The following is a 25,835-nucleotide window of genomic DNA, read 5'->3' as shown; positions in this document are numbered from 1 at the left end:
TGCCTTGGCCTCCGGAAGTGCTGGGATTACAGGTGTAAGCCACCACACCCAGCCCAGTTAAAGCCACCACACCCAGTCCAGTTTGTTTTTTTTTGTTTTTGGTTTTGGTTTTGGTTTTTTTTTTGAGACAGAGTCTCGCTCTTTTTGCCCAGGCTGGAGTGCAGTGGTGCAATCCTGGCTCACTGCAACTTCCGCCTCCCGGGTTCAAGCGATTCTCCTGCCTCAGCCTCCCCAGTAGCTGGGATTACAGGTGCCCACCACCATGCCTGGCTAATTTTTGTGTTATTAGTAGAGATGGGATTTCACCATGTTGGTCAGGCTGGTCTCAAACTCCTGACCTTGTGATCCACCTGCCTTGGCCTCCAAAGTGCTGGGATTACAGACGTGAGCCACCGCACCTGGCCGGCCTAGTTATTTATTTATTTATTTAAAGGTATAGGCCAGGCGTGGTAGCTTATGCCTGTAATCCCAGCATTTTGAGAGGCCGAGGCAGGTGGATCACCTGAGGTCAGGAGTTTGAGACCAGCCTGGTCAACATGGTAAAACCCCATCTCTACTAATAATACAAAAATTAGCCGAGCATGATGACGGGCGCCTGTCATCCCAGCTACTCTGGAGGCTGAAGCAGGAGAATCTTTTGCACCCAGGAGGCGGAGGTTGCAGTGAACTAAGATCATGCCACTGAAAAAAAAAAAAAAAAAAAGGGATAAATGAGAAAAGATAGGTGAGTTGGCATCCATATTATATATTACATTAAAACTTTTGTGTCGTACATTAAAAAAAAAAACTGTCAAACCAAAAGAAGTTTTCAATCAAAAAAGCCATTACTGAATCAGGTTACGAAAAAGGAATGTTTAAGGTAAAACAGGGACTTCTGAGAACAGGCAAGTAGATTCTGTTCTGATGTTTAATTAGACATAAATCTCTACAGAAAATTGTTCTTTAGAAAGAAAAATACATCTACTGTTCAAATACATATTTATTGTGGATTAAGAATGTGTCATGCACATACAAGAGATATTTCCTGACATGTTTACTGTAGAGTTGGGCAGTCACTGTGCGATGATGGTATCTTGTTCCCTGTCTCACAAACAGCAGACTTTATTTTCCTCTGGAGTTTGTTGAAAGGTTTTTCAGTGTTCTGAGAATTGGGAGTCATTATGGAATACACACTGAAAATACTTGCTTATTCAGAATAAGCTGAAAGTAAGGGCTATTATTTCCCGTCTGAATCGTTTTAATGGGATGGGTTATCAGTTTCTTCCCTAAATGTTTATATTTAAAATGTTTTCCTTTTTCTCTCACTGAAAACTTATGTTGCTTAAGAGCAGAGTAATTGTGTTTACAAACTCCTGATAGCCCTGTATAAGCACCATGATTACAAACTCAAGGCTAGACTTCAATGCTATATGTTATATCACAAAATAGCTGCTAAAAATCAGAGACTGTTCAGAGTGATTTGGGGAGAGGTCGTTTTGTTTCCAAATTTACCATTGTTATTATTCTATGCATATCCACCAATCAGTTGGCCTTTCCAATTGTGAAGTAGTTACTACTAAATGTATTTATGTATTTAGAGAATTGAGAACGCACCTCTGCTATATGGAGGTGGGCTTTGGAATCTGAAAGACTTGGAATCATGTCCTGCTTCTGCTCCTTAGTAGCTGAATGATCTTTAGCGAATCCTATAACCTCTCTGGGCCTTTGTTTTCCTATCTTGAAAATGGCATTCAGATCTGCTCTTCAGGGTTGTTGTGAGATTAAAAGAGAAAATTACTGTAAAGCATTAAGCACAGTGGTGAAAATTTAAGAATAAACATGTTAGGACAAAAGCAGTTTCAGTTTGTCGGGATGTAAACCACAGAAACACCTTTCCAAGAGAAGTCAATAAATAACCTTCAGAGGAAATTATTGAGTTCTTAAAGTTGGTCATTTCCATTTGCTCATAAAATAATTGTTTGTGCTTACTAGGTTCACGGAGAATATACATGAGCAGGGAGGGAAAAGAGAAGGAAGATAGGTCTGCGTAGCTGAATTAGTTCCTTAAAGAATTTAAACTCTGGGCCGGGCGCGGTGGCTCACGCCTGTAATCCCAGCGCTTTGGGAGGCCGAGGCGGGCGGATCACAAGGTCAGGAGATCGAGACCACGGTGAAACCCCGTCTCTACTAAAAATACAAAAAATTAGCCGGGCGCCGTTGTGGGCGCCTGTAGTCCCAGCTACTCGGGAGGCTGAGGCAGGAGAATGGCGTGAACCCGGGAGGCGGAGCTTGCAGTGAGCCGAGATCGCGCCACTGCACTCCAGCCTGGGCGACAGAGCGAGACTCCGTCTCAAAAAAAAAAAAAAAAAAATTTAAACTCTGGTAGTAAACAAGAAGATTAGACTTGCCAGTGAAAGGCCATAAATCAGAACTGAAAGTTATACCTGCTGTAACAGAGATACAGTCAAAGAGGAATGACACCTGGGAGGAAGAAGAGATTATTTTGCCTCTGACTTCATTTTTCTTTCACAGTCATGACTCTGAAAACCGTAGCAAAGTCCATCCTATAAAATTATATTTCTCAATTCACACGATTTAGAGAATTTTAGAAATCAAATATATTTTTAAGAGTTTGTGTTTAGAACTTTTACATTTTACAGATGAAGAAACCTGTGCCCACAAAGATGAAATCAAGTTAGAGTAAGACCAAACCATGAAGTCATTTATTATGTTCTTCCTGCTTCACATGACCCATGAATTCTCTTTCTCTGAGTCAACTGGAAATACCCTTTATACATTGCATGTCTCTTCTATCAGAAGAAAACTTGCAAATTGCAAATGACAAATCTCTACAATAGTTTGGGCTTTAGGCTTTTCCATGGCCTTTTTCCTTTTGTTCTTTTCCACTCTATTTTTTCCTCCAGAGATTTTCATTTCTACCTAGACTACATGGCTTTTTTCACCTGTTAATCTGTTGCCTAATAAACAAACCCAGTTGACCCTGAGCCAATGGCTTCTTTCTTTCCTTCCTTTCTTCCTCCCTTTCTTCCTTCTGTCCTTCTTCCTTCCTTATTTCAATGTGGTTTCCTAAGACACTAGACTTAGACCTAGTATTCCTAGGTTGACCAAAGGTCCCTGGTGTCCAATTGTGGAAAATGTCAGAAGGAGTTCTAAGCATAGTGGGCATCTCAGCAGGACTTGATGTAGACAGAGACCAATGAGTAGCAGGACTTGCCTTGTGCCTCAAAGATTCTTCACCCTTGGCCTAAAACTGAAGAAGGTGGGGAATCCCAAGAATCATTGAGATTGAAACTCCCAACAGTCTATATCAGCGTCAAAATTAAATAGAAAGAAAAAATAGAGGGGAAGGTAGGAAGGAAAAAAGGAAGAAAGGAAGGCAATATTTCTAACACACTTAAGCTATGGGCTGACATTCACGAACACTAAGCTTTATTTACACAGTGATGTAGTAATGATATTTTCTTTATACGTCATAAGAAAGATAGTTTTCATTCATAGCTACAGAGTAATTATTCTCAGCCCAAGTAAAAGTTTGATAGCTACCATTACTGAGCATCTGCTAGGAACTTTATCTACATTATTTTATTTTATCTCATCATCACGATGACTTTATAATCTTGGTTTTGTTATCCTTATTTTAGAGATGAAAACAGCGGGCTCAGAAAGTTCAAGTAATTTGCCCAAGATCACACAGATAGTAAGTGACAGAACCGGAATTAGGAACCATGTGTCAAACGCCACACCTATGCTCTGTCTCCTAATCTGCCCTGTGGCCTGAGACTGTGCACTGAGTCAAGGCACAGTGACTAAAAATCTTATCGGAAGTTGGGATATTTCAGTTTAACTCAATATTTGTTCCCATTGTTCTTCCTGCTTTCCCAGAGACTGACTTTCATGCAACTTTTATTCACATTTGTGTCTTCTATTTAGCAAATTCACTATCTAACCTTGGCCACAATCCCCTTTCAGATCTTGGCCTCCTGTCAACACTCTGCTATCATCTGACACCCGCATCTTCACACCCCTCATCCTCATCCATCCCCATCTCCTACCCTGACCATCCTGGGTCTGCTTTTGTTATGCCTGTCTGACACTGAGTTGATAGGGCCACTGTGTGACTCAAAGGAGATAGTAAGTGTCAAGGCAGGCATTCAGAGAAGATTAAGATGGCTACAGGCTGCAGAGTCCAGGGAAGGTTTCTGGAGAAGGAAGCTTGATGGGAAGAGATCGTTGGATTAAGTGGAAACGCGGAAGAAGACCATTATTTTTGGAAAGAAGAGGGTAAAAAAAAACTGGAAAATGAAAATGCAGACATTAAGTAGTCCACACTGGGAGAAGAAGAGAATTGATCTTGATTATAGCAGGAGATTACTTTGGAAAAGTTAGGGGTTAACTGAATGGCTTGAATTTTTTTTTTTTTTTTTTGAGAAGGAGTCTCCAACTGCCACCCAGGCTGGAGTGCAATGGTGTGATCTCGGCTCAGGGCAACATCCGCCTCCCGGGGGCTTGAATGTTTTAAAGTTAAATTTATCTCAAATGTTGTATAGTATGTTTAGGAATAGAAAAGAATGAAGGCAAAAAACAAACAAACAAAACAATAATTGTCACTACCAAATAGACAGGATCCAAAATGACCCCATGGATCTAAGCCACAATAACTAAGAGAATGACAATGACCACTAAAAGACACAGGAAATTCAAGAGGCAGACACTGGTTACAGACAAAGAACATGAGTTTTCATTTAGCCATGATGAGCCTGGGGTAATTTGGTAATGTTCCAGTGGAACCACCACGCAAGAAGTTAGAACTGCATGATCAGAATTGGTAAAATTGGTCTAGTGAGATTATCCACACAAAGGCAAGCTTTAATTCCATAAAAACAGTTGAACTACCCAAAGGAATAACAGAGACAAGATTAGAATTTATCAACACAACTCTGGCTGCTTTTATAGCCACGACAATTTGTGTGTGTGTATGTGTGAGAGCCAAAGTTTTATGTGTTCATTTCTTGCGTTTTAAGGACTCTTCAATGGCATCCTTGGCCTGAGACTCCTTGCCATAGTCCTTAACTACTACACAACTGCAACCAACCACTTTACGGGGCTTCCTCTCTCTGTCAGTTTTACAGAGGACTATCCATTCTCCTAGTTTCTTTTTTTTTCTTTCTTTCTTTTCTTTTTTTTTTTTTTTGAGACGGAGTCTTGCTCTGTTGCCAGGCCAGAGCACAGTGGCACAATCTCTGCTCACTGCAACCTCTGCCTCCTGGGTTCAAGTGATTCTCCTGCCTCAGCCTCCTGAGTAACTGGCATTACAGGCACGCACCACCACGCCCAGTTAATTTTTTGTATTTTAGTAGAGATGGGGTTTCACCATGTTGGCCAGGATGATCTCGATCTACTGACCTCATGATCCGCCTGCCTCAGCCTCCCAAAGTGCTGGAATTACAGGTGTGAGCCACCGTGCCCAGCATTCCCTAGTTTCTTAGGCTCATCACAGTTGGATGGAAGCAGATAAAGATGGGCTTGGCACTTGTCTAAGGCTTTGGCAGTTTCATGAATTCCACATGCTAGACCACCATGGATGAGGCAGTTTTCAGCACCTCTTGTAAAGCAATATTGACATCCATTATACCTCCAGCACTCCACAGTCATGGTGGTGGATTATGGGTGAAACCAAATCTTGAATGCACCTGAGTCTCCACCTCCATGTGACTCAGTGGCAGGGAAAGAAGCCACAATTATTTACTGATGATTTATATATTCTAGAGATCAGAGTAGATAAAATTAATGTTTTCATTTCTAGAACAGACAAGCACACCTGGTTATTTTCTTAAAAACTTAAAAAAAATATTAATTGTGGTAAAATGCACATATCATAAAATTTGCCATCTTAACCATTTTTAAGTGTACATTTCAGTGGTACAAAGTACATACAACCATCACCAACATCCATCTCCAGAAGACAATTCATCTTGCAAAATTGAAACTCTATACCAATTAAGTAACTCCCCATTCCTCCTTCACATCCCTCCAACCATAGTAACCCCCTTTCTTTCTTTTTTTTTTTTTTTTTTTGAGTTGGAGATTCCCTCTGTCGCCCAGGCTGGAATGCAGTGGTGCGATCTCGGCTCACTGCAACCTCCGCCTCCTGGGTTCAAGCGATTCTCCTGCCTCAGCCTCCCAAGGAGCTGGGACTACAGGCGTGTGCCACCATGCCTGGCTGATTTTTTGTATTTTTTAGTAGAGATGTGGTCTTGCTATATTGGCCAGTCTGGTCTCGAACTCCTGACCTCAGGTGATTCACCCACCTCGGCCTCCCAAAGTGCTGAGATTACAGGCGTGAACCACTGCGCCCGGCCCCACAATCCAGTTTTAGAACATGTTCATCACCTCAGAAAAATACCTGTGCCAGTTTATGATCAACCCTTGCTACCAGCCCCAGCCCCAGGTCATAACTGATCTGTTTACTTCTCTATGGATTTGCCTGCACTCAATCAAATTCTACAAGTTATTTTAAAACTATCTTTTTAAAAAACTAGTATTTCATAGAATTGTAGATGGAAAAGTATGTCTCATAATCTCCCATCAGTTTTTGTGTGTTTTTAACAGATCTCTGTCCACAGATCCATCATTTCAGCATCATGTTTTATTTTTATTTTAATCTTTGTCAAAAGCAAATTTGAAAACTGATCTTATTGGTAAATGATGCACTTAAATATGTTATTAGAATGTTAGTTATTCCTTAGAGTTGTATCTCTTATCACTGACTAATTTCCTTCTAAAATAAGGCATGACATTTCCACTAAGGCACCCAGGTGAGTTATGTGCCTGTCCTAATCAACAGCCACCTGTCATGATCTAAACAGGTTTCCAGGTTGTTTATATTCTCTGTTCCTCCCTCCCTAACCCAAGACTGAACCTCTTACTGTTCAGTGCCGATCACATGTACTCTGCACACACTACCACCTGCACTGAGTGGAATTCAGAGGCCTCAATTGAGCCTTGAATACACTGTAAGCGAATTCCTTAAGGCTTTGGCATGTGGAGGCCCACACCCATGGTTTCACACTGGGTTCCTTCCAAAGCAAGGTTTAAAAAAGAACAATGTGAAAGGTAAAACACACACACACATACACACACATAGAGAAGATTTAAAAAATAGCAGTGTTTTGTTTGGTCTTGATAAACAAATAATGTCTACCCAAGTACCTGAAACAATATAGAGACAGATTTTATCCCTGATTTTCTGAGGTGATGAGATCAAATTCTGAGCTATAGGTTTACTAAATAGGTCAACTTCAGATTAAGAGTTTTGTGTTTGGCTAGTCCACATGACATGTATATGCTTTAGTGAGTTTCAATTGCGGATGATGCCTTTAATAGAGTGAAACCACTTAATTTTAGGGTTAAGAGTAAGACTTGAATCATACCATGCCAAAGCAAGATAACAATGTAAAAGGGTATTATTACAGTGCAGGTTATGTTTGTGGCTTGACAATGTACCCCACACCCCTATTATCTCTGTGTCTTCAACTCAAAGGATGCTAAGTAGGGAATGAACACATTTGTCTAGAAACCAAGGAGTCTCTAGGAAAATAAAATGCTCAAACCCCAACTCGAATGAGTTTCACCATTTTAAATGGTCTTGACTGAGATCAGTGGACAGGGAAGGGCCCCAAGGATATGCTTCCAAAGGAGGAACCAACCCATCGTAAGAGATGGGGTCAATGAGTCAGTAGTCTTGTCTCACCATCATTACATAAATAATTCCCAGGAGAGTTCTGGACACAGAGTATAACTGAGATAAACTGGCCTAGGTTCTCCGGCACTATGGATATGCTTTGATGAGGAGCTATGCCTGTTAATATGACAAGCAATCTTATTGAGTTCCAGGATAAAATGATAGGAGCAATCATAGCCAAGTATAACCCTATGGGGAGATTTCTCTACCTCCCTCCCCTCCACACTGGTCCTGAGGAATTACTGCCAAACGATTGCAGTGACAGGATATCAGGAGGCTGTAAAGCCCTGTGAGTCTGGCTTCTTCAGTTTTCTCTCTGTGAGGCCCTTGGCAGCAAACTTGGCAATGTTTCCACTCTGGACTGTCTACCAGGACATTTTTTTAAAGAAGAGCTAAAAAAAAATTATAAAGGTTAAACATTATGACATAGGTTTTCTTTATGTTTAGGTTATAACTAGAAAGGAAATTCTACGCTTTGCAAAAGAGCAATTAACAATAGCATGAATTCTTATTCTATGCATCTTTGATGTAGCGGAGTGATCTGCAGGTGATAATGTAACTCGTATTGGAATTTTTACTGTATAGTAAAAAGTCTCCTATCCATGGAGTGGATAACTTGTGAAGAAGGAATAAAAGCTGTTCTACCGCCAACCCCAAGAAAGGGCAGTGGACCAAGTCTTGTGTTTCTAAAGCCCAAGCCCTTCTTAATGGTCCTTTAAGTTTCACTATGGGAAGAAAGAACAGAGGGTACCATTTCTATTTTAGAAGGATGAAGAAGGAAAGCAATCCAGACCTTGAGGGAATTCTAGAATTCAAAAAAAGAATAGTGATTGTCCTTTCTGAGAAAGGGAGATGCCTGGACGTGCTTTGGTTTGGTGAATGACAATAGAGGGGCATGGCTGTGCAGAGGGTTCTGAACTGTCAGAGAGCAAGTTGTATTATCCTTTTATGCCACTCTCCTTCAAAGTCCATGCTACTCAGCAGCAAACTGTATAAGTTGACGTGTTGTTAATCCTTGATGCCACAGGGCCAGAGGTACAATAGAAAATGTATGAATCCAGCAGAGCCCAGACAGTGAAAGCAGCAGTGAACAGGGATTCACCAGGACCCCGAGTCACTTGAGAGTGGAACCTGGCACACTATGTTGGGGTGCACAAGTCCCTAGGAGTCCAAATAACCCAGGAGAAGGGGTTGGGAGGTCAGGAGTGTGATCATGGAATTTCTTTAATTCTGCAAGTAAAGCTTAGAGTCATTTCCATTTTAATCTGAAAGTAAGAAATATGCCCTGCTGTTCATCACAGAGTGCAAAACACTTCCTACTTGTTATATAGTTGTTGCTGGGTTTTTTTCCTTTTTTTTTTTTTTTTGTTTTTTGGCTTCTAACATACTAAGCATTCATACTTATTATATAAACCATAATGTTCATAATTGGGGTTTCACAAATATATTGGCATTTTTTCATCAATTATTAATTCAGTCAGTATCTAATAAAGAGAAACAGACAAACTACTGGGGCCCACCTACCCTGGAGTAGGTACTTAACATAATGAAGTCAGTTAAATTCTGCATGTGAGACATTAACAGTGAGCTGTGGCAGCACAGCATAGTGAAGGCCTAACCCAGGCAGGAGCTTCCTAAAGAGGTGACATTTGACTTGAACCTTGCTGCATGGGAAAGAGTTTGCTCTTTCTTTCATATCCAGTCTTTCAGTGAAGACACCACCAGCCAATGCAAATCTCTACCAGAAGCATATCTGTGAATTCCCCTTCCCTTAGACAGGCACCATCTCGATCTCATCTTTCCTAGCTCTTCAAAACACTTTTGACCCCATTTATTTCAAGTGCCACATTAAGGTAAGAGTTTCAGCTGGGACTGGAATTTCTTACTCAAGGCAGCAACCCATTCATTGCCTTTAGTTCTTCTATCTCTTCCCAATTTCATGTACCTCCCACAGAATTAACCAGCCAGATCTGCAGTGCTAGGCCTCTTGAGCAAAACAGAAGAATCAAACATTTGTAGGTAGAGAAAAGGATCTGATAGGAAATACTTGTGGGTCTATCACATTCCTGGAACCCATTCATTTTACCCTTTTTTTATTATGACTGCTAAACAGTCACAATTTTATTCAACCCATGTTTATTTAATATTCCTGGTAGATACTTTGGGCAGTGAAAGATGAGAAAGCTGGGAGCTATTAGAGTATAGTGGCTTAGAACATAGGCTCTGAAGCCAGGTTTAGGTTTAAATTCTAGATTATCCAACCCAGAGACTCTCGCGTTTCCCGCCAACCTGCTTCCTCCAAACCAAAAAGAATGGGTCACTACACTACTCTTTAGGAGCTGCTACTTCTAATGAGAATGTAGCATACTTCTAACAGTGAAAAAAATAGATTAAGAACTGCTAAGATGATTCGCATAAAAGGCCCAATACATGCCTGGCACGTTGTAAGTATAAACAAATGACTCCTTTAGGTAAAGGAAATATAAATAGAAAATGTGGGTGTGTAGCTACTTTTTCCTATCTGGGATTTACTGGCTAGTATGAGTGTCATACACACGTTATACTAGTTACGCACATTTAAGACTCACGTCTTCTTCATCCTTATGCAAAAACACTTTACTACAATACCAGTTAATGATTTCTCATTTATAAAACTGTTCTGTCTTGTACATCTCAAAAAGTTAATTTTCCTCTAGTTTTTCATTCTAAATTCCCCCAAGCTATTCATTTTCAATATGAAACTGCCGTAATTAAACTTTTTCTTAAAGAAGAAATAAACTTCTTTAGTCATGAGAACAGAGCTCAGTCCACATCAGAGGCAGTTATTGTGAATTCCTCCCTAAATTATTCAAACTGAGCATATGTCCAATTCAAACTGGTTTCACTCAAAAATGAAATCCTTACAGGACAGTAGAGAGTAAACATGAGAAGTATACCCCTGCTATTTTTTACCTCCCCTACAAATTGTTTCCATCCATGTCTGAAGTGCCAGTCTGTTTTCATGAATTTTAATTAAAACTGGCACCAGATTGCTGCTGGGGATAAGGGTTGGACTGGGAGGGAATGGAGGCATTTTGACATCTGCCGAACTCCGGAGAAGCTGTGAGGTTTGCACTTGAGATTGGCTTCCTGAATGCAGGAGGAAACTAGTGAGAGACCAGACTTTCTGGCCAGTCTAGTAGCAGACATCAACCTCTGAGGTTTTCTCAATGGACAAATACAAAAGGCATAACGTCTGCAGTATGCTAAAATTGACGGAGAAAAAGGAGAACTACTAGAATCAGATATGAACTTGATCTAATGAAGAAATTCTATGACGTAATGAAGAAGAATTGAAGAGAGCTTTGGCCAATGCCAGCGGTACTGTTAGACACTATGGTTGTTCCCAGACAGGAAAAATCTTGAAAGGATGTGACCTTTGAGACATGAAATTATGTATCTCTTTTGGCCAGAAAAGACATAGAGGAGGTGTCTCATTTAGCACAACTTATAGTATGAAAGCAGGCTCTTTGCATCTCGACAAATACCAAATACATTTACATTGTTGGGGCAGAATAGAATTTTTTCTTAAAAGAATTCACTTCTTGCTCTGACATAAAGTAAACAAAGTCAATATCATTAACATCAATCCTCCTTCGACACCAGGAAAACTGTGCCCTCTCCAAACATACCGAGCATCTGCAAAGTGCACCCATTATATGTGTAAGAATCAATAACAATCAGTGAGATCTGTAAGCATACAATGATTTCCCCCAGAACAAAAGCAAATAGACAGTAGCAAGAGTGTTAGTTAGCTAGATGGCTATGGAAGATACCGCACAAAGCAAATTTAGTCAATAATAGCTTTAGTATTTAAATAGCCAGAAATAAGGATAAACAATATGAATGTGGAAAATGTAAATATACAAGCAAGTTTGTGCCAGTATGCAATACGCACGGCTACAGAGGTGCATGTAGAGGAGTAATGGTGATTTGTGTCACTCTGCCCAGGACTTCAGCGGGTCAAGGGGAGTTCAGTCAAAGGAAAGGTCAGGCAGCAATAAATCCAAGATAGCCCAGTAGGAAGGTTGAATCCATATATCATTGTCTAAATCAGTGGCTTCTAAATTTTTTGACCTATCCACCTATAAGTAAAACAAAATTTAATCGTACACTTTCAATATACACACACATATATATACACACACACGTACTATACATAGTATATACATGTGTGTCCTAGTATATGATAGTATATGCATGTACTATTAGACTGGCATATAATATAGATAAAAATATACAAATAGACAATTTTTAAGTTTTTATTTCAGGTTTGAGGATACATATAAAGGCTTGTTACATATATAAACACGTGCCATGGGGGTTTGTTGTACACATTATTTCATCGCCCAGATATTAAGTCCAGTACCCAGCAGTTGTCTTTTCTGCTCCTCTCCTTCCTCCCACCCTCCCTCTCAAGTAGACCCCAGTGTCTGTTGTTTCCTTCTTTGTGTTCATGAGTTTTTATCACTTAGCTCCCATTTATAAGTGAGAACATGCAGCGTTTGGTTTTCTGTTCCAAAATAGACATTTTTAAAGGAGGAAGTCAAGATCACCTAGTGGTTTGTTTTACTTCTATCTTATTAATTTACAAAGACATCTTTCTTTTTTCACTTTTAAAAATCATGAAGACTGCTAAAATGTGTAAACAGTATAATTTAATTACTTAATTATGTTTTAAAATCTTTGTGATTCACTCTGGCATTATGTTTATTATTTCTGGACTTAATGTTAATGATTGTCATAACAAAAAATTAATTCCTAATGATACAAGGATGTGATTTAAAAAAAAAAAAGGACCTCATTATCTTGCCTACGAAATCATGGTACTTATTTTTTAATGTAATCCTCCAATTATGCAAAAGTTTTTGTTTAAAGTCGACACAGTATTCAAGTAGGGTGAGGTCTACAATGATAGAGGAAATAAATCCATATTTCATAATTCTCTTGATCATTTCAAATTTCATTAGAATGTATACATTCATCTTTTACCTCTTTGGCTGCTGAAGAACTAGTTCCATAGGATTAAGGGAACTTTCAACTCTGCCACTTTTTTTCATTATCAAGCAGTGCATTTACTATTATCTTCAATGTTAGACACTTTTGCAGGAATCTTTTATATCCATTTGTCTATTCTGTGAAGTCAGTAATGAAATCCCTAAATCCACTTAACTAGGTACATGCAAACTTCAGTATGTGTTAACACAACGAAATCAAGCAAGAGAGAACTCTATAGCCAATTCTTTGGGGTTGGGTTCACAGACTACTGCCAATCTGTGTATTAAATATTAGTAAAGCTTAATTTCTTCTCTCTACATATTAATGTAAAGCCATAAATTATAATACTTTTCTCCACACATCAATGAATGGTCTTCTTCACACCCTGGTGAGCATGTCCTCCACTTGAAATGAATGTCTCTCCATAAAAAGCCTGTCTTCTGTCTCCCTGCAGAGTAGGTGAATGCGTGTTTTACGGCCCATGGAGTAGTTCTGGGAGTGGGGTTACAGGTTAACAATTACTTAACATTTCCCATGACTTTGGATTCTGAATTAATTTCCTTTGTGGAGAGTCCAACTAAGAAATATCATCATTCATTCATTCCATAGATAATGTGCATGGCTGTGTTTCAATAAAACTTTATTTATGAAAATAGGTAGTCAGAAGGATTTGACTTGTGAGCCAGAGTTTGCCGATTCCTCATCTAGACAATTGGTTTACTTCCCCTATCTGATTTGACTATGGTGATATGGGCCTATGAAATTTTACTTATCTGACTTTTGAGTCATACTGTTTTCTTCTATTTGAATAAGTAAGAAAATTTGGAAAAGCTAGTCCGTTTATTGATGCATATTTTCATACTTTATTTTTTCAGACACTTGCTTTACTTTCTGTCCCCAGATGCATTGACCAAATGAGTCAATCCCTTATTTCTTTTTCTTTTTCTTTCTTTTTTTTTTTTTTTTTTTGAGACGGAGTGTCGCTCTGTCACCCAGGCTGGAGTGCAGTGGCACAATCTCGGCTCACTGTAAGCTACGCCTCACAGGTTCACGCCATTCTCCTGCCTCAGCCTCCCAAGTAGCTGGGACTATAGGCGCCCACCACTACGCCCGGCTAATTTTTTGTATTCTTTAGTAGAGACGGGGTTTTACCGTGTTAGCCAGGATGGTCTCAATCTCCTGACCTTGTAATCCGCCCGCCTCGGCCTCCTAAAGTGCTGGGATTACAGGCGTGAGCCACCGCTCCAGGCCCTTTTTCTTTTTTGAGACAGTTTCACTCTTGTTTCCCAGGCTAGAGTGCAATGGCACGTTCTCGGCTCACCACAACCTCTGCCTCCCGAGTTCAAGCAATTCTCCTCCCTCAGTCTCCTGAGTAACTGTGATTACAGGCATGCACCACCATGACCGGTTAATTTTGTATTTTTAGTAGAAATGGGGTTTCTCCATGTTGATCAGGCTGGTCTCGAGCTCCTGACCTCAGATGATCCACCTGCCTTGGCCTCCCAAAGTGCTGGGATTACAGGAATGAGCCTCTGCCCCCAGCCTAGTCCTTTATTCCTTACAAAATTAATTTGACATAGAGTCAAAGGAATGACTTAAAGACATAATTCGGCCTGTGAAAGAACAAAAGTCTCCTTGACCAATATCTTCTGGCTGGAAACTTCAAGATGAATCTTGTTTGTTTTTGTAGGTGATAACATATATGTCAAACACTACAGGTGCAGGAGAAGCAGAATATGGCTTTCAGAAAGAGAGTTAACTTCACCTGTAATAGGTAAAAATCTACCTAGTAATGACTACAGTGTGCTACTGGCACACTGTATTGTTCCCTTGTCAGTGTGTTCTAAGATATAGTCTACCTCAATACTTATCCAGTGGTTCTCAAACTTGAGTGCTTACAGGCTTTACTTTGGAAGTAAGTTAAAATGTTGATTGTCTGTAGGTTTCCTGGGATTGGGATTCAGGGATCTGTCACCAAACACTTCCGGGGATTCTGATGGGGCCAGCCAAAAGACCACATACTTACTGAAAAGAACAAAGTAAATTTTCTGAGTTCAAAATCTCCGCTGTAAGGCAGGACTGAAGATTAATGAAAATATGTCTGAAGCTCCTAAATCAGAACTTGGCAGATAGTAACATGCTCATTAGATCTAAATGATTTTATAACTAATATTATTGTATAATTATTATGTTATATATAAAGAGAACTATATATTGCATCCTATGAAAACTGGAATCATTTAAATTGCAATTAGGTAAAAAGGAGAAGGGAGGGAGTTAATAAATCTTCAATACCAAAAATAAATGCACCATGAGAGGGTCAGAAACTGCAAGAGTTAAAATGAAAGGTCATAAACTGCTGAATCATTAGGTAATCATTAAACCAAACTAGAGACAAGTAATGAAGGAAAGGGGGAAAACTCTTTAATAGCTATTTGCCCACACGTCACAAAATTGAGGCAAAGATATGTTTATTATCTGGATCATCTGGGCCTTATTCACAGTTCTCTGATTCTCTTTGCCTGAGTAAACCTCTGAATCTGAGGCTATAAAATTGAGAAAGTAATGGGACTTAGGGAAAAGGGAGATTTTCGAACTGTGATTGAAATCAGAGAGCCATTTCAGTCTAACAAGATCATTTTCTTCTCAATAAATCCCCAGAGATTGATGGTTTTGCCATTTGCTAAGCCCCTGGCAAGGAATGTCTTGAATTGTTTTCAGGCGATGCCTGAAATGCATTCACTTGTTCATTCCTTCATTCAATCAATATTTAATGACGTGCCAAGAACTGTTCTAAGCACTTGGGATGCATAAGTGAACAAAACAGATAAAGATCCCTGCCATCATAGAAATTACAAAGAAAGGCAGATAAGAAAAAAATAAACATAATTAATAAATAAACTATATAATATAAAAAGAAAAGGAGCAGAGTACAGGAGAATGTGGGGGTGTAAGTTGTGGTCAAGGGAAAGTGAGATTTTAGCAAAGACCTGAAAGGGTGAGGGAACAGAAGCCAGACAAGCAGCTGTGGGCAACAGAGACTTCCGGCAAAAAGAACAACCAAGGTCACAGGACCAGAGAGTGCAGGACTTATATTTATTCTTATTCTTATTATTTTTACATAAAGAGAGCTATATACAGTCTCACTGTCATCCAGGCTGGAGTGCAGTGGTACAATCTAGGCTCACTGCACCTCTGCCTCCTGGGTTCAAGCGATTCTCCTGTCTCAGCCTCCCAAGTAGCTGGGATTACAGGTGTATGCCACCATGCTCGGCTAATTTTTGTATTTTTAGTAGAGATGGGGTTTCACTGTGTTGGTCAGGCTGGTCTCGAACTGCTGACCTCAGGTGATTTGCCTGCCTCAGGCTCCCAGAGTGCTGAGATTACAGGCGTGAGCCAGGACTTATTTTTAAAGAATATTAAGAAGGCCAGGCACAGTGGCTCACACCTATAATCCCAGCACTTTGGGAGGCTGAGGTGGGCGAGGTCAGGAGTTAGAGACCAGCCTGGCCAACATGGTAAAACCCCATCTCTACTGAAAATACAAAAAATTAGCCGAGCATGGTGGCAGGCACCTGTAATCCCAGCTACATGGGAGGCTGAGGCAGGAGAATCACTTGAACCCAGGAGACGGAGGTTGCAGTGAGCCAAGAGGGTGCCACTGCACTCCAGCCTGGGCAACAGAGCAAGACTCCGTCTCAAAAAAAAAAAAAAAAAAAAGTATTAAGGAGACTAGTGCGGCTGGAGGAGAGTGAATAATAAGAAATGACAGCAGAGAAGTAACTCAGAGCCCCAGATCATTGTAGAGCCTTGCAGGCCATTCACTGCAAGAACTTTGGTTTTTACTCTGAGCGAAATGAGAAGACTTTGTATGGTTTTGAGTACAGGAGTGACATGGCTACTTTAGTCTCCAATTAGCTCAATCTTGCTGCTGTGTGGAGAGTGGAGAGTAAGCTATAGAAGAACAAGTGTAGATCACGCCTGCAGTAATCAGGCTGCATAGCTTATTGACCTCAGCAACAGTGCTTTACACATAGGGGCACTTGGGAGCTCCACTCTGAATACTGATCTCTGCCTGTGCTTGATCGCTGACCCTTAACTGAAGGTTCTGCTTGCTGCTCAGTTTTGACCTCTGGCCACCGTGAAATCTAATTACGTGGTCTCAGCCGTCCTGTTGTTCTCTCAAGTTTGCATAAGCTACCCTCAAAAGGTGCACAAAGTTCACTCTTTTTTATCCAGCAAATTCCAGAGCCCATCACTGTATTAAAAATCAATTGGAAAGTAGAAGCACTTGAAACCTTCTTTAAGAGATAAGAATAAGTATCATATCATATTTTTAGTTTCTACAATATGCCAGATGCTGCACTTTATGTATATTAACAGTTAATCCTCTTAACTCCGAGAGTTAGTATTATTATGGTAATGTCTCAATGCTAGAAACCATATCTTGAAGATACAAAGTAATTTGTAAGAACAGAAGGCAAGATTCAGACCCCGAAAATGATACTACTACCCTATAATATACAATCAGCTTTGAAATATTTATACCTTAAATGCCTGGTTTTAAAAAAACTGTTTTGCACACTATTCATTAGTATATTATATCCTGTTAAAACTATATTAAGAGAACAAAGGAAATGTCAGCCTGGCCCTGATTTCAATATGACAAATTAAACTCCCTGTAATCAAATACAATCAGGATTGGCAGTTAGTTGGTTAATCCAAAAAAAGTTTACGTGAGAAAAGTAAGGAAATTTTACATGTATAGCTGAATAATATATTTTGGCATCAATTATTTCTATCTGCATTCGTTCATCAATCTTTTGTTGTAGAACACTTTCTTACAGTTTGATTGGAGTTCTATTGCTTTCTCGCATAAAAGCATCATCTTTGATCTCCAGTTTCAGTTTCTTTAAAGTGGAATAAGAAAATAAGGTCAACTGTGAAGAAATATAAAAATAGACTTCTCTAGATATTTATCAGTATTTTCTAGCTTTTTATGATGTCTTCTTCACACCTGATTATATTACATGCTTATAGACTCATCCAAAGCATTAGTTTCTCATAGAAACAGCTCTTTTTTTTTTCTCACACTTATATTACTTTGGCTTTTACACTATTTAACAAATTATGTAATTTCAATAATAAATATAACTGAGATAAACAGATTTGGGAACAAACTCAGCTGACTCTTGGTAGACATAAAACTCAACCAATAGGGGAAGGAATGGATGAATGTACTAGAATAATCATCTGGCTGCTAGCTTTCTGCAAAAAGCATTGTCAAAGTTTTACAGAGAGAATGGAGAGCATGGGTTACCCGAGTGGATTGGTTAAATGGATGTTGATTAACTGAGCATTTATGGTATAGATTATTGGATGCCAAGTAATGAATCTTATTTGGAATTGCACGACACAGGAACTGGAAGGAACAATAACAAAAATAGCTAGTATAACCCAATCATTTAACAAATGAGAAAATGTAGACCCCAAGAGTTAGAATACCTTCCCAAGATTACTTCATTAGTAAGGAAAGGAACAGATTTCATGCTCTCTGTTCAATGTTCCTTCCTACACTGGCGAATTCCATTCTGCCACTACTGGATAAAGTGACTTGAAGTACCTAATTTTCTCTTTTCCCTTGACTGTTTTCAAGTGCAGTGCAAAGAAGAATTTCTCTCATCTGAGACTAACATTTTTATTACCTAAATAAAAAATTAGAAATGTTTTACTTTGAAGTTTTTATGCAAAAAAAAAAAAAGACTAGTTTGTTTTTCATTTCAATGTTAGCTTTATATAAGTCTCTTCCAAAAAATGAAAACTCAGAACTAATTTTTTTCTATATACATGGCCCATTAAATTCATAGGGACTCACATTTGGGCATTGGTCAGAAACTAGAAAATAGCTTGAGAGAAAAAAAATGACTGAAATACTATAAAGACCGAAAAAATAAACAAGAAACCAAACTTGCAGCTGACTTTTCCGGATATTTTGCCAAGATGACTAAGGTCATTGGTAACCACTCTATTCTCATGTAACACCAACAAAAATATCTACCATAGAAATAGATCAGAAATTGTAATATTTACTTTGCAAAAAGTACAAGGCTTGTGTGCGTGTACTCATGTATATTTATAAAAATGGGTCAAAATATAATGCAATAAAAGTCTAAAAATGGAACTGGAGAATTAGAACCAGATTCCATATTCTCCTATTGGTTTATTTTTCTTATCTATTTTCTTTCTACTGGAAACATATCTACTAAAAAATTAATTTGGCATCAGTAATGTGTACAAGTATTAACTCCACTTTCAACTTGGGCCTCAGCCTTCTGACAATAATGAAATACTTTTTTTTTTGACAGGCAGTCTAGCTCTGTCGCCAAACTGGAGTGCAGTAGTGTGATCACGGCTCACTGCAACCTCCACCTCCCAGGTTCAGGCGATTATCCTGTCTCAGCCTCCCAAGTGGCTGGAACTACAGGCATGTACCACCACACCCAGCAAATTTTTGTATTTTTAGTAGAGACAGGGTTTCACTATGTTGGCCAGGATGGTCTCGATCTATTGACCTCATAATTACCCACTTTGGCCTCCTAAAGTGCTGGGATTACAGGCGTGAGCCAACTCTCCTGGCCAATAATGAACTACTTTTAAGCCCTACATTTCAAAATTACTTCCACCAAAGAGGAGTGGTGGGTGCCTAACATCCCCTGAGGAGGAGCATCACTGCTCCCTTCTTGCTGGAAATCCTCACCCCACCCTAGAAGGATCAGACTGGTACTGCCTTGGGGGTCACTTGGGTAATTGATCTACATGAACTTGTAAATATTTACTCCAAAATTTCCATATATTCCATTGGTTTATTTTCAACCCTTTTTGATTTTGTTCCCTCACATATATTTTTCCTTCATTTTATCATTAAATATTGGGATCCCACAGAGTTCCAGACCTGACCCATTGTTCTTCCTCATCACCTATTCTACATGACTTCATTCCCTCTCGGAATTTTTGCTATCACTTGCTAGGGGTTCCCAAATCTATGAATCCAGCACAGCCTCTCACCAGTAAATGAGAGTCATGTCAAATTCCCACAAAACAGCTCCAGATTTTTACCATTCACTTTGGATTTTTATCAAGTGTGTAATTACAGAGTCTTAAGACAATGCAGCCACGCGCGGTAGCTCACACTTGTAATCCCAGCACTTTGGGAGGCCAAGGCGTGTGGATCACCTGAGGTCAGGAGTTCGAGACCAGCCTGGCCAACATAGTGAAACCCCGTCTCTGCTAAAAATAGAAAATTTAGCCAGGCGTGGTGGCAGTTGCCTGTAATCCCAGCTACTCAGGAGGCTGAGGCAGGAGAATCGTTTGAACCCAGGAGGCAGACGTCGCAGTGAGTCGAGATCGTGCCATTGCACTTCAGCCTGGGCTACAGAGCAAGACTCTGGCAAAAAGAAAAAGACAGTGCAGTCTTACTTAAATTAATAATTCACTGTTCTTCATAATAGCACACTAACAAATTAATTAATAGCTTTTCCTGGTCGCTACACAACCACCACCACCACCACCACCACCAGCCCTGGCTCTATTATACCTTGTTTTTTCTCCTAAGCCTCTTTGCAGATTTATAGTCACAATCTCACATGTTGAAATTCCTAATTTGGGAAATATTGTCAACATACAACTCCACAAAGGCACCACAGATTACATGTGCTTTAGGAATACAAAAACAAAAACCAAGAAAAAAGAAAATCAAAACAAGAAAAACATGCAAGAACCAATACTGAGTATCCAAGTGCATAGTCTCATTTGACTTCACGTGTTTATTTGCATCTTTATTTCCCAGAACTAAGAAATGAGGAAGGGGAGTGGGGAGCAAAAACACTTCTCTGAGAAAAAGTTCCAGAAATAAAACTGTAGGTAGGAGATCGGGTAGGAAAAGAGGTGAAAAAAGTGCTGCATTTTCCACTTACACTAATTAAATCTAATCACAGCTGCCAACTAACTGTTGCATTGTGGGTATATAAAGTCAGCTTAAAGGCTCCATTCCTGATTAAATCAGTACAAGCAGTCCTAATGGCACTAATGATAAAGCAAGCCCCATTAGACTGTTAAAATATAACAGGGATCCACTTTCACAGGTCGTTGTATTTCTGTGTAGCAAGAGCCTGCCACTCTGCAAGTGCATCAGTAATCATTCTCTCTTTCTTGATCTTTTGCTACTTTCCCCAGGGCTTGCAGTAAACTTGAGGTAGAACAATGAAGTCTTTCATGTGGAAGAAAAGAAAAAGAAAAGAAAAAACCCTCTGAAGGCAATGGTCTCTCTTTCCTTTTCTACATCACTGTGAACATACTAAAAGAAACAAAAGGAAAGGATCAACCCCCTTTCCAGTGGTCACAAGGTATTTCAGAAATAAAGGAAGAATCCTTGAGAATGGCTTTGTGTCTGTCTGTTTTCCAATTGACTGCCACCGATGGTATGTGTTAAACCTTTTCAATGTCAGGAATCCAAGCCCAGAACAACCACCAAAGCACAGGCTCAGGTTGTCTTCTACAAAGCAACGAATGACATTTTGCTAGGATGACCAAGGCCCCTTGGCATTATAGAGATTTCTATAAGAAAAAATGCTGGCACCATGGGGCTGTTTGAATGTTAGGCAGACAAATATAGACCAACCTCCTAAACTTGATTTTATTGTTTACAAAATAATTTAATGAGATGAATAGTGAGATCTTGAAACTTCCATTTAACTTCAGGGTCAAGAAAGAAGCCAAGGAAAATAGAGAGTTTGGAAGATTAGAACCTACATTATGTCTAGATCTCAACTATTTCCTGTTCTTCAATAGAAAGCAAAAGAAAAGCCAGAATGTTTAGAAATAGAACCAGTACTCCATAAGATCTAATCAGTGCATTGTTCGTAATCCACAAACTACTCAAGAGGCAAAGGACTCAGGAGTTGCGGCTTCTGCTTTTTTTTTTTTTTTTAATAGATTGTTAACAGTAGACCTTTTAGTCCAATATGTCCTGCCTTAATATAGTGTTAAAAATTATTTCAAAATAATGTTCCTTTATATTTGTATAATACTTTACAAACTAAAAGGAAGGTGCCTAACAGGATTTATTCTTCATAAACTCGCTTTATCCTGACTTCAACACAGGTAGGTATTATCTCCACTATTAGTGAGCCAGTGTGAGTGATAGCAACTCAGTTGTATAAATGAGTAGTCAGATCATTGGAGAAGCTAAGAGGATTAAACAAGAGTCTTATACTTTGGAAGTAATAGAGCCCAGAAATGAAACCTATTTGTTCATCTAGCTTTATGTTACCACATGAACAATTTATATTTAAATAACATAGAAAGCTACATTTTATAAGAGGCAGGTAGGCAGTTTTAATCCTGTTTAACTCATCATATACCAAAGCAAAAGCATTTGTCTAAGGACATTCAGCCTCATAATCAACATTAGCCAAACACATTTAGAATGGAGGACCAATGCTGCATGAATGTGTACTCACTGATGAAGTTAATTATTAATGTCTTCATCTGTTAAAACAGAACCATATTGGCACAGGCAGGGACCCCAGCTGAACCCCTCTCTTCTAATACTCCAAGTGGTAACAGCTAATATCAATTTTAATACTGCTGATTTACATGTCATAATAAATGCATCTGGCTGCGCATCCCTGGAGGCTTATTTAGAAGTGAAAACAAAGGTACTATTTATAAAGATTCTCTATGTTCTTAATTTAGTTGGAAAAGCAGAAAGTCACAAGAGAGACAGTTACATTTGGGTCATGGTACATAATATCTTTAGTATACTATGAGTGTTCAATCAATCTTAAGGCACAACATAATGAAGATTTTCTGATTTCTATATATTTTAACTAATATTTATTGAGTAGTTGGTATCCAGAATGCATTTTAAGACTATGAAAATGGGCTGGGCATGGTGACTTATGCCTGTAATCCCAGCACTTTGAGAGACTGAGGCAGATGGATCACCTGAGGTCAGGAGTTCGAGACCAGTCTAACCAATATGGTGAAACTCAGTCTCTACTAAAAATACAAAAATTAGTTGGGCATGGTGGCAGGCACCTGTAGTCCCAGCTGCTCAGGAGGCTGAGGCGGGAAAATTGCTTGAATCTGGGAGGCAGAGTTTGCAGTGAGCCGAGATCATGCCACTGCACTCCAACCTGGGTAGAGCAAGACTCCATCTAAAAAACAAAACAAAACAAAACAAAAAAACAAAAAGACTGTGAAAATGAATAATATGACTAGATCTAGCATACAAATATCTATGTCTATATACCAGCTACCTACGTACATATATATATATATATATATACACATATACCTTAATAAGACCCACCCAGCCTTAGCAAGACCCACCCATGCCTTCAGCGATTCCAACATAAAGATGTGTGTGTGTGTATGTATGTGTGTGTGTGTGTGTGTGTGTGTGTGTGTGTGTGTGTGTGTGTGTATTTCTTCTTCCTCCCAAAGTCATTAAAATTATATCAAGGAGATAAAAATTTGTAAACTGGATTTGGAAAAAGATGGGCAGTAGGTTCGATGGAAGAATCTAACTTTGCTCCCACCAGAAACCTCTATAAAATCACTGTAAAGGGACAGATAAACAGACAGATATAGATATGCTTTTAAAGACATATACCCCAAAATAAATGAAGATAATATAACAGCACAAAATTTGGGAAGTCAGGAAAGCAGTCATATGATTGTTTACTAAAGAGCCTTGCAGACCCAAGAAGAAAATGAGGAAAGCTGAAAACTGACCTAACCTTCACTTCGAACTCACCAAAAGTCTCAGAAATCAGCAGTATCAGATACCTCTGGAATGGGAGATTAAGGGGGATGGGGAACCAAAATAAGAAAAATTGGCTGGAAGATTTAAGAAAAGCAATTGGAAGCTGGGGATGGTGGCTCACACCGTCAATTCCAGTGCTTTGGGAGGCTGAAGCAGGAGGGTTGCTTAAGCTCAGGATTTTGAGATCAGTCTGGGCAACATAGCGAGATCCCATCTCTATATAAAAATAAAGTAATAAATGAAATAAAACTAAAAAACAATCCCTCTCCCTGGATTCTATTCATGCCACTGAGTCAATTCCCTTTCAACACAATTGCATAAGACTAGAAAGTTTAAACAGAGACTCAACTGAGAAGGAACCCACGTCATAATTGAGGGTGTGAGTGCCAGTCCGAAAATGTGTGGGCTACCAGATTCCTAGCAGACATAAGATTAGAAGGTACCTCTAGAGAATCAGCAGAAGTGGAAAGACTTGATACAATATTAGGAGTTCCCCAATAGTAGCCCAGCCAAATTGTCCTACAAGGAAACTCAGCCTTAACAAGACCCACCCATACCCTTGAAAATTCCAATCAGAAATTGGATTTCCACACCCTGAATCACGGACAGTCAGACAAAGAGTACCAGAATCTGATGAAAATTTCTAACGTGGAACATATAGGCAAGAAAAAACTAAATAAAACACTTAGAGAAAAGTGACTAAACAGAGAGAAGGCTTCACAAAAATTCTCATTAACATCCCCAGAGAGAGGATTTTCATTTGTACAGATTGCTAACAACTAAGTAGCATTTATGAAAAAAGAATAAGATGGTATAAAATATAATACATTCAGAGAGCAAAATAATTGTAAGATTGAGGGATCCCAGGATGAATGTGGAATGTGACAAAACAATCTGTTATAAATGTGTGAAACAACCTCACTGAAAGAAGGGGTGGGATACTGACTGAAATTATATTGGAAATGTATGGAGTCTGCAAGACCTTTTTTTTTTTTTTTTTTTTTTTGAGATGGAGTCTCACTCTGTTGCCCAGGCTGTAGTGCAGTGGTGCGATCTCAGCTCACTGCAACCTCTGCCTCCTGGGTTCCAGCGATTCTCCTGCTTCAGCCTCCCAAGTAGCTGGGATTACAGGAACACACCATCACACTTGGCTAATTTTTGTATTTTTTAGTAGAGACGGGGTTTCACCATATTGGCCAGACGGATCTCGAACTCCTGACCTCGTGATCTGCCCACTTCAGCCTCCCACAGTGCTGGGATTACAGGGGAGAACCACCGCGCCCAGCCTGGAGTCTGTAAGACTAAAGGTAAAAGAAATTACACAAGCACTGAACTCTAGTTGATAAAGTTATTCTCATGAGGGCACCAGTTAACAATTTAGATGTCATGATACATGTATATTGGAAATGAACAATCAAATAAGTGGATGTGGGATGCTATGAGCCAGGATTCTCACTCTTGGAGTGTGAGTTTACATATAAGAAAAAGAAGCACCTAGAATAATTTGTGTAATATATTAGAGCTGAAAACATCCATCTGAACTCATGTTTTGCTTAATATCAATACCAATGTTACATACACAAATATTAAGAGATATATGTATATATGAGTTGGTGTGTACACATCTATTGCTTGCTCTGCCAGCTGAGAGGTCCTAGATGCAACAATGTTCTGCTAGTGACAAACACATCTAGTGCTCAGATCTTGGTTTCTAATACAATTTCCTAGTAAAGGAACTAGGTCTTCTTGGAGAAATGTCTGATTCTAGGATTGGGAAAGGAAACATACAAGGTAAGACTGAAGTATTTTATAGTGCCAGAAAGTAAAAAATAATGCTCCCAAATAAATAAATAAATAAACCCATAATGTTGAAGGTATTCAAAAAGGTCAAAGGAGCCAACTTAAAAAAACCCTAATGGTCAAAGCTGGAATAATTCCAGCAACAAAATAAATAAAGTAGTATTAGATTATAACCCAGAGTATAAAATAAATATTTATGAATACCTGCTGTTATAAATAAATAATTAAATAAATAAATAAAGGAGAGAAAAGAGAAAAATCTCCCATGCAGGAGAATTTCAAATAATTTATGTGGATAAAGAGGTAGAGCATAACTCCCCACCTAAGTATGAGTGGGGAAGGGAAGTGCCACACACTTTTAAATGACCAGATATCACGAGAACTCACGGTCACCAAGTCACCACCAAACCATGAAGAATCTGCCCTCAT

General features: G+C 39.1%; 1 pseudogene; it reads right to left on the bottom strand.

Annotated features, from left to right (window-relative positions):
• Nucleotides 1-5,002: 5,002 nt before the first annotated feature.
• On the bottom strand, nucleotides 5,003-25,835 carry LOC106993796 (small ribosomal subunit protein eS12-like; annotated as a pseudogene).

The sequence above is a fragment of the Macaca mulatta genome, chromosome 15, assembly GCF_049350105.2.
Source record: "Macaca mulatta isolate MMU2019108-1 chromosome 15, T2T-MMU8v2.0, whole genome shotgun sequence".
NCBI lineage: Eukaryota > Metazoa > Chordata > Mammalia > Primates > Cercopithecidae > Macaca > Macaca mulatta.
Note: the sequence above shows the minus strand (reverse complement) of the source record. Positions and strands in the feature narration are given on the sequence as shown.